We start from the raw sequence: 15,169 nt of genomic DNA, 5'->3' as shown, positions 1-15,169 counted from the left end.
CTAAGCAAATGAATCACTCTTACCGTTCAGCAGTGAGTGATGTGTTGTTTTAACGTAAAAGAAAATATCGACAAGTATTCACGTTGGAAGTATACTTGTTCATCATTTGCAGCCATAGATTTTCTATAGATATGAGAATTTTGTAAAAATTAACAAATCAATTGGATATATGGAACTTAGGCTAAAGAATATTATATATTTTATCATGTAAATTATGTGTTACAGATTCCTTACATCAGTAAAATTTATAATAGACTTATGTACATATTTACACATACACATGCATTTTTTTTCTCCCGGAGAGCTGGTTGTTAAACATTTGCTGGTATTCTAATGACCTCACTCCTTCAGAACTGCTGGTAAAAGTTGTGTCATTGTATCATACTACTGACTCTCTTAAGAATCCTAGGATGAAACTTGACAGGTGTCACTGAGTTAAATGCAGCAATTACTTTTTTTTTGGGTTCTTTTTTTTTTTTTTTTTGAGACAGAGTCTCGCTCTGTTGCCCGGGCTAGAGTGAGTGCCGTGGTGTCAGCCTAGCTCACAGCAACCTCAAACTCCTGGGCTCAAGCGATCCTTCTGCCTCAGCCTCCCGAGTAGCTGGGACTACAGGCATGCGCCACCATGCCCGGCTAATTTTTTCTATATATATTTTTAGTTGGCCAGATAATTGCTTTCTATTTTTGGTAGAGACAGGGTCTCACTCTTGCTCAGGCTGGTCTCAAACTCCTGACCTCGAGCGATCCACCCGCCTCGGCCTCCCAGAGTGTTACGATTACAGGCGTGAGCCACCGTGCCCGGCCAGCAATTACTTCTTTATTAATTTCTTTATTAGGGTTTTCCTAGAGCTCGGACTAGTTGTCCACTTGCCATTTCTATAAAAACTACCAAGGCCTCGATATTTTCACAATGTTTCTACAAATTTTTAAATAGTATTCAGTTTCTCTGCGTATCTGTTCAGAATACAAAACAGATAATTCCCTTCCTTTTGCCTGAAAGAGTTTTCTGTGACTGTGACATCACCCTTTCAGCTTTTGCTTCCCAGAGTTCTTCTAGCAGATTCTGGGTGTGAGTGCATCTTACAGTCCCCATTTCACAGACCTTTGCTTTCATCCTGGTTAAAACAGAGAGGGAGCATCTGATGATAGCTTGAAGTCAATTGCTACCTACCAGCGTATTTCTTGCCCAATACCCATAACTCAGGATGTCTTAAAAATGAAAAGCTAATATTTTAAATTAAGAAAAAGATTTGTTCTTTTATAGCCCTAGGAGATTCTCTGTACTCTATGAAATAGTCATTTGATGAGGGTCCCTGGTGGATCAAACACCATATTTTGCATTTTCTTCCTGTATCAGCCTCCTGATTAATCTCTTCAGGTAGGTTCTATTATTTTCCTCATTTTAGAAATGAGAGAACTGACATTTAAAAGGATAACCTGCCCAACGTCTCAAGTGGTCAGACTGGGATTTGAGCCCAAGTTCATCTGGCAGCAGTATAACCACTGCATTGTCCTGCCTCTTGTAAAAAAAAAAAAAATCTGTGATATTTCTCTCTCGTCTCTCCATTAACCTCTTTGGCCTCTGCTTCCCTTTTTATTATCCATATTTAGTCAGTATTCTTTGAAATTTAAAGTGTGAGGACAGGGTCATTTTGTTATTGTGACATTATGGGGTAAAAGGTTCACAAATGTTTTTTAAAATAGACGAAAGTTAAACTTTGAGTCCTCCCTCTCCCTCATCCCACATGAGAATGGTCACCAAGCCCTGATTCCATGCCCAGAACGTGTCTTACACCTGCCCCTAGTCTGGCATCCGTCCTCAGTTGGGTAACTGCTGGAGCCTTCTGGTTGGTTCCATACCTTCAGTCCTCATCTCTCCAGTGTGAGATCCTCATGCACCCAGAATGAGCATTTAAAAATCTGTCACAAATATGATTCATTTCACGTTTTATTTATTTATTTTAATTGAGACAGAGTTTGGCTCTGTTGCCCTGGCTAGAGTACAGTGGCTGATCGTAGCTCACAGCAACCTCAAACTCCTGGGCTCAAGCGATCCTCCTGCCTCAGCCTCCCAAGTCACTGGGACTACAGGCATGTGCACCAGCATGCACGGCTAATTTTTTCTAGTTTTAGTAGAGATGGTCTCGCTCTTGCTCAGGCGTGAAGCCTTGAACTCCTGGCCTCAAGCAATCCTCCCACCTTGGCCTCCCAAAGTGCTAGGATCATAGGGGTGAGCCACCGTGCCCGCCCCATTTCAGTTTCTTACTTAAGTTCCTTTGGTGGTTCCTTTGCCCTTAGGTTCCACCACTGAGGTTTGCAGCCTTCTCTATGGACTCCACTTTCACTTTCCTGTAGGCATCTGAAATTCCAGCCATGTGGAGCTCCTTGTTGGTCCCTAACTCTGCCACGTGTTCTCGTGTCTGTGCTTTCCCCCAAGGGTCCGCCTGCCTAGAATGCTGTTTTCCTGGCTCCCATTTCTTCCCTCATCCGTGCTCTTACCTGCCTTTGGGACTCAGGTAGCCTAATCTGATCCGAAGCTCCTTTCTCTCTCTGCTCCTGTAGCACCTGGTGCATGACGTCTCACATCCATAGCTTTGGAGTTGTGGATGGGGTCGGGGTAAGGAATAATCTGTGAGCTCCCCAAGGGCAGTGACTGGAGCCCATCAGAGCTCCCCCATTTGCAGGCCCTCAGTACGTTTCTGGCAGAGGAAGAAGGGACAAGAGATTTGCCTATTCAGTCATCTGCTCTTTGTTCTGCTAAAATTTTCTCTTCTCCTTTAGAGGTGAAGAATTCAGTGTGGGAAAAAAAAAACTGGATGATGGTGATAATTACATTATGTAAATCCAGCAGGAAGGAGAAATTTAGAAGAAGATAGTTACAGATACAGCTGTGCCAGGAAAAAATGCTAGCCAAGAACTTGGAGGTGTCATGTCACCTCTCTGGACTGTGTTTTTTAGGAGAGTGGAGAGTCCGGTGCCACCATTGCTAAGGAAGGTTCTTCTGGGTCCATGCATACCAGCCTTGCAGTCACAGGTCCTAGTCCTGTGCATTATAGTTTTCAGGGTATATAATTTGCAGAGATATAACTTCCCCAATGCCCTGCAATCTGATGATTTCCTGATCATAATAGTGACTACAAAGCTCATGTTAAGCATACAAGAATATAATGAATTTATTAAGTTCCTCTCTTAAAAGCTTATCCATTCTTCCTTCAGGTTGTTAAATACATGACACGTTAACATAAATCGGCGCAATTTTATTTTAAGGTATCCTAACGTGTCAAAATATATAAATCAAAATGCATGCAAAGTAATTCAATGAGATACTTTGGGAAGCTATTCCCATGAGACTGCCTTCGCTTAAAATATTTTTGGAACTTCTTACTCAGATTTATCCTAGAGCACTTGGCACATTCTTTTTTTCTAACACTGGCAAATCTATGTCTCTGTAGGAGAGATTTGTGAACCAAGTAGGAAATTGAACTGGATTATTGTTGTGCTTCTTTATTAATTTGCTTTGCTTATGAAAGTAATATATGTTCCTTTGGAGAGCATAGAATAAAGAAGAAAACTGAACGTAGTCTATATTTCAGTTAAATGTTAACAAGTTCTTGGAAGAAAATAATAAAAATCGTGGGGTTTCAGAGCCTGAAGGTGCTATGAAGGTCAGAATTCTCATCTAAGACTTTTTCTATGACTCCCTCATCCGTGCTCTGGGATGGGATTTGTCTACATCGGGACGTCTGGCTGCCTGGATTCATTTGAGGAAGCTATGTCTTTTAATGCTATCTTTTCATTTATCTTGGACTACAGGCCTTTTTTTTTTTTAATAGGAACAATTAACTTAAAGAAGTAACTAAAGATCTTCTCTAATTTAACCAGAGTATTATTTTGGTATAATTTATCTAGTTTTAAAAATATCTTATATGCATATTTTATCTAAGCTATGTTGAGATCCTACCAGAAATACTTTGTGTCTTGTGTCTTTCCTCTTTTACTTAGTATTTTGTGATGAGTATGTTGCCGTCTCATTAAGTGTTTTCTAGAGCATGTTTTTTTAATGGCTGTATTTTATTCCATCATGGATATCCATCCACACTGTATTCGTCACTTTCCTATTGTCTTCTTAGAGTAGACAGTATGGATGTGTCTATTTGGCTGTACCCTCAATAATAAAAGTATTATAATTAAAAAATATTTGCTGGCTTGATAAGTTAAAGCTGTTTCATAAAAATGGAATTTTATTATAAGCAAGGTTGAAGCTTTTCACCTATTCTGTGTTCTGTTAAATGTCCTTTTGCCTCGAATTCTGCTTTGTTTGATATAATGTTGTCATCCACACTTTGTTTTCATTTGAGTTTTCTGGACATATTTTGTCTCTTCTCTTATTTTTAATTTCGGAGTCATTTGGTTTTAGGCCTGTCTTATAAACAGCATGTTATTGGATGTGGAGTACATTTGTCTTTGTTAAGGGTGTATAGTCTTTTCACATTTATCATCATATTTGATAGGTTTGATCTTCTGTAAAGTTTAAAAAAAATGTCTACTTTATATACTTTTTGCTATTCTGTATTGCTTTCATTATATGGATTATATTTTTGTTTTCTTTCTCGTGATTTGAAAGGTAACACATCCGGTGTTTATTCCATTGGTGCAAATTTTGTAGTTTTTAAACATAAAATTGGTTTGTTTTACTCATATTAGCTCTGAAGTTAATCTCAAAGAGAGTGTTCAAAAGAAGTCATGAGCAATGGAGGCATTATTGGAATAAGAGTCTGTCCTCCCAGGTAGATAACTCCGAAGAGCAAAACTCATTTGGTTTAAAAGTGTTGATATTTTAGTGTTAAAAAAATAATATTTTATATTAAGGTCAGTTTAATGAGCATTTCTCCACCAATTTGACCCTTCGGTTACTTCAAGACTTATTTAAAATAAAAATAACGGTTAAAAAATCTTTATGCCCCTGCTATACACCCTGTATTCTTGGTCACCCCTCACTACATCTCTAATACCAGAAGTTGGAGAGTAACCAGCCCGTGGCCAGCAAGGGCAGCATGGTGTGGCAGAAATAGCTCCCAATTGTTAGATCCTAAATCACTTTTCTTCTTGGCTTCAGTTTCCACATCTGTAAGTTTAAGAGTCTGGCACACATAATCTCTGTTGTCACTTCTGATTTCAACCTTTTGTGATCAAACGGAGTTTATTAAGCACCCATTTGAATAGCTTCAGTACCAGGCCCTATACAGAATGAGAAGCACAACACCAATCTATATTTTTTTTAAAAAAGGAAAGAAAAGATTCTAAGACGATAAAAAAAAAATTCTGTGTCTTGATCTTGTCTTGTCTGTGATGGTTACACCAGTATATGATATGTAAAAACTTATTGAGCTGTGTCTGAGAACTCTTTACTCACTTGTGTATTTCTATTTTAATAAATAGGAAAACTAGAACCCCCATCCCCCAAATAAAAGAAAAAATAAAAGAAACTGGCAAGATGTTGAAAGGTTATATTATGAGGATGGTGTAATGGAAAATGCCAGGAAGAAGATAGTGAGTTTGAATCATGACATCACATATTGTCCTTGGAATCTTGTGCACATTATTTAACCTTTGAGTCTCAGTTTTCTTAGTAAAAGTAAGATTTGTACTATCTACTTTATGAGGTGGTCAGGAATATTGAATGAGTTATGAGGCATAGAAAGCACTTGGCTTGTAGTAGGTGATCAATACATATTTTTAAACAGGGGAAGTGAGAGTATTGCACAAGCATGTGGCGGATTCAAAGAACTAAAAGACTCTACATCACTTTTTTGAAATCACTCCAAAATAAATTAAGCCCGGAAATCCCAGTGTTAAAGAGACCATGAAGAAAAAGCTAGGCTCATATTTTGCCGGTGACATTGCAAATTGCTAATACCTCTTTTGGAGAGCCATCTGGCAATTTATAATAAAAGTCACAGAGCTGATTATGGTCTTTAAACTGTGAATCCCACTTTTCAGATTATAGCCTAAGGAAAGAACTCAAGAAAGGAAAAACAAAATTTATTTGTTTAAAAATGCTTGACTGGGTTATAATGATGTGTGGAAACAACTAGCTGAAAGATGGCTAATTAAACTGTGTTTTAGCAATGCAATGGAATATTATCCCATTGCACCATTTAAAATGACATATATATGGACTTTATAGATAAATGGAGAAGTCATGCGAAAAATTAGAACATAGTGTACACATAGTGTATCTGTGCACTGATAAAGGTCAGAAGTGAATTTTGTAAATCTCTGGTTTTACGTGGAAAACAGATGATCTATATTTCAATTTTTGATTTATTGTACTGTAATGATTGCTAAACGACTCAATAAAGTAAAAACATAAATTATATATTGTCAGATAGAACAAGGTGTTTACGAAACTAGGCAGAGTGTATAAAATATAGAATAAGGATGTAGAGCAGATATATAGGTAGAGTTATAGAAAAATAGACATTCTATGCCTTCTAGTTTTTAAGAATTTGCCTCACCAATGCATTGTGAAAGCAGTTATCACACTTGAGAAATGTTTTGCTGGAAATAACTTTCAATTGAGCTTAAACCCCAAAATATGGAGATGAAAATTCATGAGAGAAGTTGTTCTTAAAGATATCAAGTTCCCTGTCAGTTGCACTTTTTCTCCAACTGTTTTTCCTTTTTTCTTTTCTTTTGTGATAAAAGGGAAGGTTTTGTAGATGCTGAAATGGTTTACAACTGCCTTATTTAGTTGCTTTTATTTTTTACGTTTCCCCAGAGGGTCACAAAATCTATCTATTTAAAAAGAGAAAATGATGTGGTTTTAGTGCAAAGAGAGCATAGCCACTGTCAAGAGCCAATAGAAATGGAAATAAATGGAATCTGGCAACTTTAGCCACCACGTACTAGTACTTTTGATCATCTCAGATGTCAGAAGCTACAGGGGGAAAATGGAATGAGCGGTTGGGTGGAGGCTGCCTCCTTTTCACCCCTTGAAAGCCCACATCAACTCTTCAGTGTTTTTAAAGTGAAAAAGATTGTTTGAGTGCACAGGAGAACGCAGCCATTCCTAGCTGTGGGCCTTCCTTTGGAGTGTTCCTTGTGAATGGACAACATTGGGGAAATAATGAAGAATCTTGTTAGGTGTGGGAGGGGTCCAGGTGTTTCAGGGGACGAAGAAAGCTTAGTATCTGAAATGCATTGGTGTCGTGGAGAATTTTTACCCTGAGTTACAAAATGCAGAGGGTCTTCCCCAGAAGAGGATGAACAGAATCACAGAGCTGGAAGGAGTCTTAGAAATCGATTGGTCCAGACTCAAGAGGAAACAGACTCAGGAGGAGAAATGGCTTGCCCAAGTGTGTGGTCGTCAGTGAGGACATGGCCAAACCCAATTCTGTTGATTTCCGATGACTTCTTTTCCTGCTACACCTTGCTATAGTTCCCTTTCCCATCCGCAGTCACTTTACTACCGACCTTCTCTGCTGCTACCACTGAAAAGATTAGCCTTCAGACTCAGAAATGTCGCTGCTTGATGCATGAAGATTCTCTTTAAGCCTTCAGAGGTGTGAGTCGGCAAATCATACAATACAGCATTTTTCCAGGATCCTGTTTGTCTAGTAGAGGGCAAGAAGTTTAATTTCAAGAGCTTGACTCTGGAATGAGACCACCTGGGTTCATATCCTAGCTCTACCGCTACGCTGTTGGGTGACACTAAGCAAGTTATTTAACCTCCCTAAATTGCAGGATCCTCATCTTTAAAACAGAGCATCATAATTGGACCCATCTCTTAGGTTCCTTAGGCAAGGATTAAATGAGAGAATCCATTAGATTGGGGCCTGGTTTATAGCAAGTGCTCAATAAATGCTAGTTACCTATTGTTATTACTACTCTGAAGGTAGTTAGAACTATTTCTGTTAAAAATCTTAAGGAAGCCAAATGTGGTGGTGCATGCCTGTAATCCCAGCTACCTTAAAAAAATGCTAAGGAAATGAGAACAACATTTTTTTGGGGGGTGAGTATTGTTTAGGCACACTCTTACAGTGCTCAGAAAGACTTCCTGGGATTGTCAAACCTCCTGAGGTCCCAACAATCAGAAATCTTTATCTCGTAGTCTTATCTGTGTCTAGGGTAGCTTATATTTTCTGTAGCTTTTCACACAATGGCTGCCTTAATTACCCACACATTTAATTACTTCTTGTCTTTAGATATTTTTTTCCTACTTTTTTCTCTCTACTCAAGAATTTTAGAGTTTTATTGAGGTATAATTGATACACAATAAGCTCACCTATTCAAATCAAACAATTTGATTAGTTTTGACATATGTGTATATGAAGACTGGCTCGAAAGTATCCAGCCATTGTTACTATAATGAGAACATAGTGCCTGGCGGCTGGATACTTTCCAGACAGCCCTTGTGCATATGAAATCATCACCACAATGAAGGTAATGAACATATACATCACCAGCTAGTCTTCACGTGTCCCTTGGTAATCTGACCCTCTTGCCCCCCTGGGTCCCTCTTTTCTCCTCCTACCCACTAAGCCCCAACCCCAGGCAAACACTGAGCTGCTACAGTTTTACGTAAATGGAATCATGCAGTGTGTATGACATTTTTTCAGCATAATTATAATCCATGTGGTTATGTGTGCCAATAGTTCACTCCTTTTTATGAATGAGTGCTCCAATAATTTTTTCTTTGATCACCTTTACCCCTACCTTGATTACCTGCCCATGGTATGCAATGAAAACACATTTTAAGGATTTAAAAATATTTGTTGATTACACATCCATTCTTATTCTTAATTTCATTGTCATCTAGTATACACAGTAAATAATATACGACAATTGCAGGGTCCCTAAGGGCAACCCCCATTTACATTCTGTGTGCATAGATTGTTTTCAAATAATGTCTACAAGCCATATTACTATTTATTTATTTGAACTTGAGATTAAAACTGTTTCCTGTCTTCCTAGCTTGCCACATAAAAAAAAAATCCTTCCATCAGCCTAACCCAATGGGTTGATTGAATAAATTCAATTATATAAATATTTACACCAAGTTTTCATTTTCATGGGGAAAGATTTATTCTGTTAACGTTACAGTCTTGTTTTTGAAAATGTGGACAGTATGTTCTCAATTCCCTTGCAGTTGGAGCAGAACATGAAATAAACTAAAAAATTGATACAGCAGAAGTAATACATTTGCAAGATAATGAGAGACCATTTGGGAGACAAGTCCATTTTTGCAATGACTTTTTACCGTCATCATAGTATCTCTCAACTACTGACATTCCTGCATCTGGGAAGGAAGAAGATAAAAACTGCCATTCAAAATGCTTGTTCAAGTTTGGTGAAAGATTTAATTTCTTCATCTATCACAGCATCACCAGTCCTATGAATACTATACCTCAAGCCTCACTGCCAGAAGTATGGAGACTTGGCAGTGTAGACGGTAGCATTCAGCCACAGGGAATCATAAAGAAGCCAGAGAAAACAAACTCGATCCATTCTGCATCTCAAACTTGTGTTCTGGGCAGTTGTCCTGAGTGTTCTCTTTGCCCGAAAAGCCTGGAAATGTGGTAATTTAAAAATACTGAGTGGGGAATGAAGATGTATGTATTGACCTTAAAGATGCTACAAGGATTCTAGTAGCATATAGATTTTTATGTAGAACAATAAAAAGTAAGTACAGTTTTTGTACTGGGAGGTAACTTGGAGATTATCTCGTTCATACTTTTATTTTGCAGGTGACTTGCCCAAGGTCACGCAATTATTTAATGGCAGAACTGTGATTAGACCTGGCATTTCTGAAGCACAAATCTGTGCCCTCCCCATGTTGCTTCTTCTGTTGAGTTGGGGTTGGTATGTTGGCATGTGAAGTGTTGACGTATATAATTTGTTCTCTTTGGGCTGCCCAGTGTAGGGTCCCCTGTTGTCTGGGACTTACATCCTTACATGAGCTACTCTTCTGTAACCTTGTGTCTTCTTTGGGAGTGAGATTACTTTTCTAAGTGGAGAGTTGTGCCTGTCTGATTCTGTCAGCCAGTTATGTGACAGAAAGTCCACGATGAGAGGTGACATTTGGGTAATGGAATAACCATGGTTGTACTATTCAATTGTCTAACTGTGCTTTATCAATGAGCCTGGTGAAATCTTGATACTCAGGAAGTCCATAACTTTTAAGTGTTACAAGAGCTTGTAATCTTTTTAAGCTCCTCTTCCCTAGTCTTCACGTCTAAGTCTAAATGCTGTCTGCCTCTTCCACCTTTTTCCATGCAGCTTGTTCTATAACATATCTATAACAGATCTTCTTGCACACAAAGATTCGCAGCTGAGATTCATCCTCCCTCGCTGAGAATCACTGATTCAGTCCAACCCCTTCATTTTACAGATCTGGAATCCAACTCATAGGAGTTAAGGACTTGTCTGAAGTCTCAAAGCCAAATTTCGTGTTTTGGACAGGATTAAGTGTAGCAGATCTCCCTGAAACACTGTTCATGCCTCATTAGCATCTGTGATGGTATCTGGCACCAGCTGAGCAGCTGCAATATCTGAGAGGGGCAGGGATGGCTCAGAAGAATTTATTGGAGGAGGGTGTCTAGTAAAATGAACAATTGCATGTGAGTGTAACTATGGCACTGCAGACTGTGCTGGAAAATAGGTCTCTTTTATGGAGGTACATCAGCTGTCTGTCTGGTCTTGACTGATTTAGGAGAAAGCTTGTGTTATTGGTCTCACAGCCAATGACAAATAGAAGCAATTTAGTTTCTTTTCAAGAGACTAGTTATAACTCTGATCCTCTCCAGTCTAAATTAGTCAGCCTTTCTTTATACTTTTGCAGCATATTATTTGCATCTTGAGCTAGCACGTGGTGGGAGCCACTCCATTCTCCACCATGTTAGCAATTCCCATGTTGACAGAATGAAGGGGGTTTAACTAGGGAATTCATGGAGTCCCCACTGCCTAGCTGGGGAGGCACTTGGCAAATCTTTGCAGTATAAGGAAAATATTATTTGATACCCTTTAAGGCAATAGTAGACCTGTACATCTTAAAAGAGACTTCAAATAATTTAATAGCATAATTTTGCAATGTGAGATTCTCTCTTATTTATCAGAGCAAGGAATTGAAGTGAAGACAATCAGGGTGACCTACTTCAGGGGAAGAATTAGGAATAAACAATAGATTTCTTCTCATTCAGTCTGCATCCTGTAGCCTCTAGACCGGGACTCGCAGATCCTGTTTTTCATTTCACAAAATAACACAAGAGTAAACGTATACGGGGGAAGAACTCATGACTTTTTAAAGTCAGTTGTACTCCAAAACATACTATTGCAGTAAAGTTATTTAATGTGGAAGGAATGTGGTTGAGAATACTGTATAGTAACATGCAATTTATAATGTGTAGCCTCAAGGGCCCTTTCTTTTCTGAAACATATTCTTGAGAAAGATAATTTTAGAAGTTGAATACACAGTTCCTGACTCTATCCTTGCTCTGTCTTCCAGTATTATAACACAGAGGGCTCTATTGATTTATACAAATACCATCAATAGTTAAAAATATACATATATTATTATCCACATATGCACAAAGAAGATCTTACCAGGCAGCTTTAATTGGCAGACACATACCTTGTCTCTTGGAGTTTTTCATTTGTTATTAATATTTTAGGCACACTGACGGTGAAGAGGCTTTCTAGTCTTCTCTGAAATGTGAAAACATTTCAGGCATCAATGTGTTGACACACACACGGTTCAGATGGGCTAAAGATTTAAGCATTGAAATTTATGAGGGTGAGGAAGCTTTGGAATTTAAGGCAGCTGGGTAGGTATTTTCACACCATGGGACCAGTCATGTTTTTGAAGCTCTTTGGAAATTAAAATGCTGAGAACTTTCACTTATTGGCTGTACATTGAATAGAATGGTTCTCAGATTGTTAAAATATTGTAGATCTCAATGTACTCATTTTCAACATTTGTGATTGCTGTTTTTGGTAGATGATTTTTGGTAGTCTTCTTTTAACATGATTAAAAGCTGACTTATTTATGGAGGACTGCTAATGAATGTACGCCAAACACTATTACAGTGGGAGTGTGGGATGGGGACACTTCCCAACCTTTAGAATCCCAACTGGGAAACTTCCAGAACCCAAATATGTGATTTCTCCATGGATGTCCTATCAGCCAGTCTCACGCACATCTGCCTTCTCTGGCCCACTTCTGACCATAGCTTAAACTTTGAAGCCACCTCAGCTCCTTCATAATCCTTGTTCTCTGTGCCAAACTATCAGGAACACACTGACATCAGAGGATGGGGAGGGGACTCAGACCTGGACACAAGTATTTAGACAGAGGGATGTGGTTGTCACTTTCTGAACTCAACAAAGCAAGAATTGTATCTGCTCTATGTTCCTGTAGTTGCTTTCCTGGATTTAGCTTTTATTTTTAGCACATTCTCATTGTCTGTTTCCTTGATACTCAGGAAGACTTGTGCACAGGTGTGTTTTTGTCACTGTAATTTCTTATGAAGGGTGATCAGAGGGATCAGGGGAGGGCTGTGTTCCCAAGGCCTCAATGGCCACCTAAAGTTGGTGGCCGTGCATCTGCCCAACCACCACTTGCATGCAGCCACCTTTCTATCAGCCCCATACTCAGTGTTCAAGAACCACGCATGAAGGCTCAGACTTGGAAGCGAGGGCCTCGGCGTGGGGGACAGAGGGAGGGCTTGCTTTCATTGTTCTTTTTAGAGTTTTGGTTTTGAAAGTCAGAAAAATCCTGGGTTTATTATGTTCTAGCTGAGCAGGTTTCTCAACACCTCTGAGCCTCATTTTCCCCTTTTGTAAAGTGGCAATATTAACACGCATGGTAGTAGTGTTGCCATGTTTGAATGAGTTGATATGCGGTGCAACTTGCAGAGTGTATGGGCACATTAGAGGTGTGCTATCCATGTTCCTTCCTTTTCTTTTAATAGGGTGTCTGTCCTATTAGATAGGAGAACACACCCACCTCTCCTTAGCATACCTAGGGTTCACATTCTAGAATTTTCCATGATGCTAGTCCCCTGTCACCTTGATCTCTAAGGGGGTCTTGTCAGTGATTCTGCCTTCTAGTCTCTTTCCTTTTCAATTACTAGCTTGAGATGACTCTTCTCTGGAGGAACATGATGCTCGGAGCTGCTGAGTTGACATGTACTTCCCAGAGCTGCCCCATGGTATTGCTAGTACCAGCTGCTCAAACTTGAATTACCACGTGCAGATGAGAAAACTGAGAACAGTTTTCCTCAAGTTGCCAGGGTGAGAAGTACAAATTCGATTATTAATGATTGTATATGGAGGCACAGGCCGACAGTCTATTTGTTTTCATTATTAGAACAAGTGTGTTTTAGATGATGGAGGTTTTCCCCTTTTTCACTGAGATGGCAAAGGATATTCATTAAAGCCATCAATAAAGACCACGCCAGTGATTTAGCCTCCAAAGCTGCCCCCCTGCATGCTAAAAGACAGAAAAGAAAATTTAAGTGGTTGCAAAGGAGAATGTGAGATTGATTGGAAGCCAATTTATAAACTCATTTCAACTCCAGGCCTGCAGGCTCTGAAGTAACGTTATTTGTTGTCAGGGATGGAAAACAACTCAGATTCGGGTCCAAGTGATTATTCCACTTGGGCACTGCTGCGTTTCTGCCAACTGCAATTCCGTTCAGACACAGATTAATTGGCCGGGCAGAGACGGAAGTGGGTGGGGAGAGCGAAGCAGGGACCGCAGTGGGGCCTGGAGAATGGGCCCCAGGCGGTTGGCAACCGGCTTCTGCGTTAAACCCACAGTGCACGGGGGTAAGGCTGTGTCGCTGTACAATAGACTCTAAGTTTCTACAGTGATGCACCTTACACTTCTGCTGACTTTGTTCGCGTTAATGACTCAGAGAGAACCTTAACACTTAAGTGACCCGGAGGCCGTCCCTGTGGAGAAAACAGACCAGCAGTCCGCAGATATGAGCGGCTTCTAATCTTTCCTCTGGCCTCATGTAACCATTCTGGACCTTATTATTATTATTATTCCTACACGTGTTTATATTTATATATGTATTTTTGCTGCCAGTTGAATTATAAAGACAGATGGGATAAACATCACGACGACTCTTGGGAAGGAGGACTGTGCATTAGTGCTCTGAAGATAGTGATATTAACACGTAACTAACAAGAAGGGCTCAGTCCCTTTCCGGAATGTTTATTTCCCACTCGCCTTTTTTATTCCAGCTTACTTTGCTTGCCCCTCTTTCCCATTCTGCTCTTATCTGAGTTGACACATCGATTTCCTCCAATGGGATTCCTAAGAGGCAGGGACTGCTGGGGCCGGTCCTTGTGCCCTGCACGGGCGCGCGGTGGGCGGGCGGGCAGGGCGGGGGTTGCACGCCCCCCGCGGGGAAGGCAGCAGCCGGCAGGACCCGCGCCCCTCTTCCCGCGGGTGTTTGTGCTCCCCGGGCTCGCGGCGGCTGGAGCGGCTGGGACGGTCCCTGGCGCCCGGAGCCCAGCCGTCCTCCCGGGGAGCCGGCTGGCGCCAGCGCGCGGGGCTGGGCGCTGCGGGCGAAGAGCGCGGTCCTTGCCGGTGGCGACGCGCGCAGCCCTTGCAGGGGGACCTCGGGACCGCGGCGCTCCCGGGGCCTCCCACCCTCTCGAAGCGCGTGCATTCTTTCCTTCCCTCGGGCAAACGTATATGAGGATTTCCTATTTTTTAACATTTCATGTCATTCCGTGAAACCATTTTTATTTTTATTTTTTTAAAGTGGTGGCGCTGAACGCGATCCTTTCGGAGGAGAGCAGCACTTTCCCTCCTGGCCCCAACCTGGAAGCCCGGGTGTGACTTCAGCGCTGTCGGAGCATCAGAAGCAGAGCAGCAAGTTAGGCAGCAGCACGTTGGCGACTGCGCACGTTTCTTTCTTGCGAGGTCGGCGGTTTTTTGTTTGCTCTTTTTCACGCGAAAGTGTTCAGCTTTGTGTTGACACAGCCTTCTACGTGATTTGCATTATTTTAGGCCTGGATGGTTTGTTTTTACAAATATTTTGCATTTCACTCATTAAAATATTGAGGAAAAAAATACCATCCTGCTTTTGGGGGTAATACTTTCAGATGAATTGTATTTTATAGACGAAATGATTTAAAATTTGCCCATATT

At 40.5% G+C, this 15,169-nt stretch overlaps 1 protein-coding gene across 2 annotated transcripts in view; it reads left to right on the top strand.

Moving 5' to 3' along the window:
- CSGALNACT1 (chondroitin sulfate N-acetylgalactosaminyltransferase 1) overlaps window positions 1-15,169 on the top strand; it is a 252,944-nt gene that overhangs the window by 104,442 nt on the left and 133,333 nt on the right. The window contains exons 1-2 of one of the 2 annotated variants that reach the window (XM_045535299.1): window positions 13,785-13,830; window positions 14,781-14,941. The gene's annotated coding sequence lies outside the window, so the exon portion shown is untranslated. Of the gene's footprint in view, window positions 1-13,784; window positions 13,831-14,780; window positions 14,942-15,169 lie in introns of those variants that run through there. The other variant, XM_045535298.1, reaches the window with a different exon arrangement.

Source organism: Lemur catta, chromosome 22 (genome assembly GCF_020740605.2).
Source record: "Lemur catta isolate mLemCat1 chromosome 22, mLemCat1.pri, whole genome shotgun sequence".
Taxonomy (NCBI): Eukaryota; Metazoa; Chordata; class Mammalia; order Primates; family Lemuridae; genus Lemur; species Lemur catta.
Note: the sequence above shows the minus strand (reverse complement) of the source record. Positions and strands in the feature narration are given on the sequence as shown.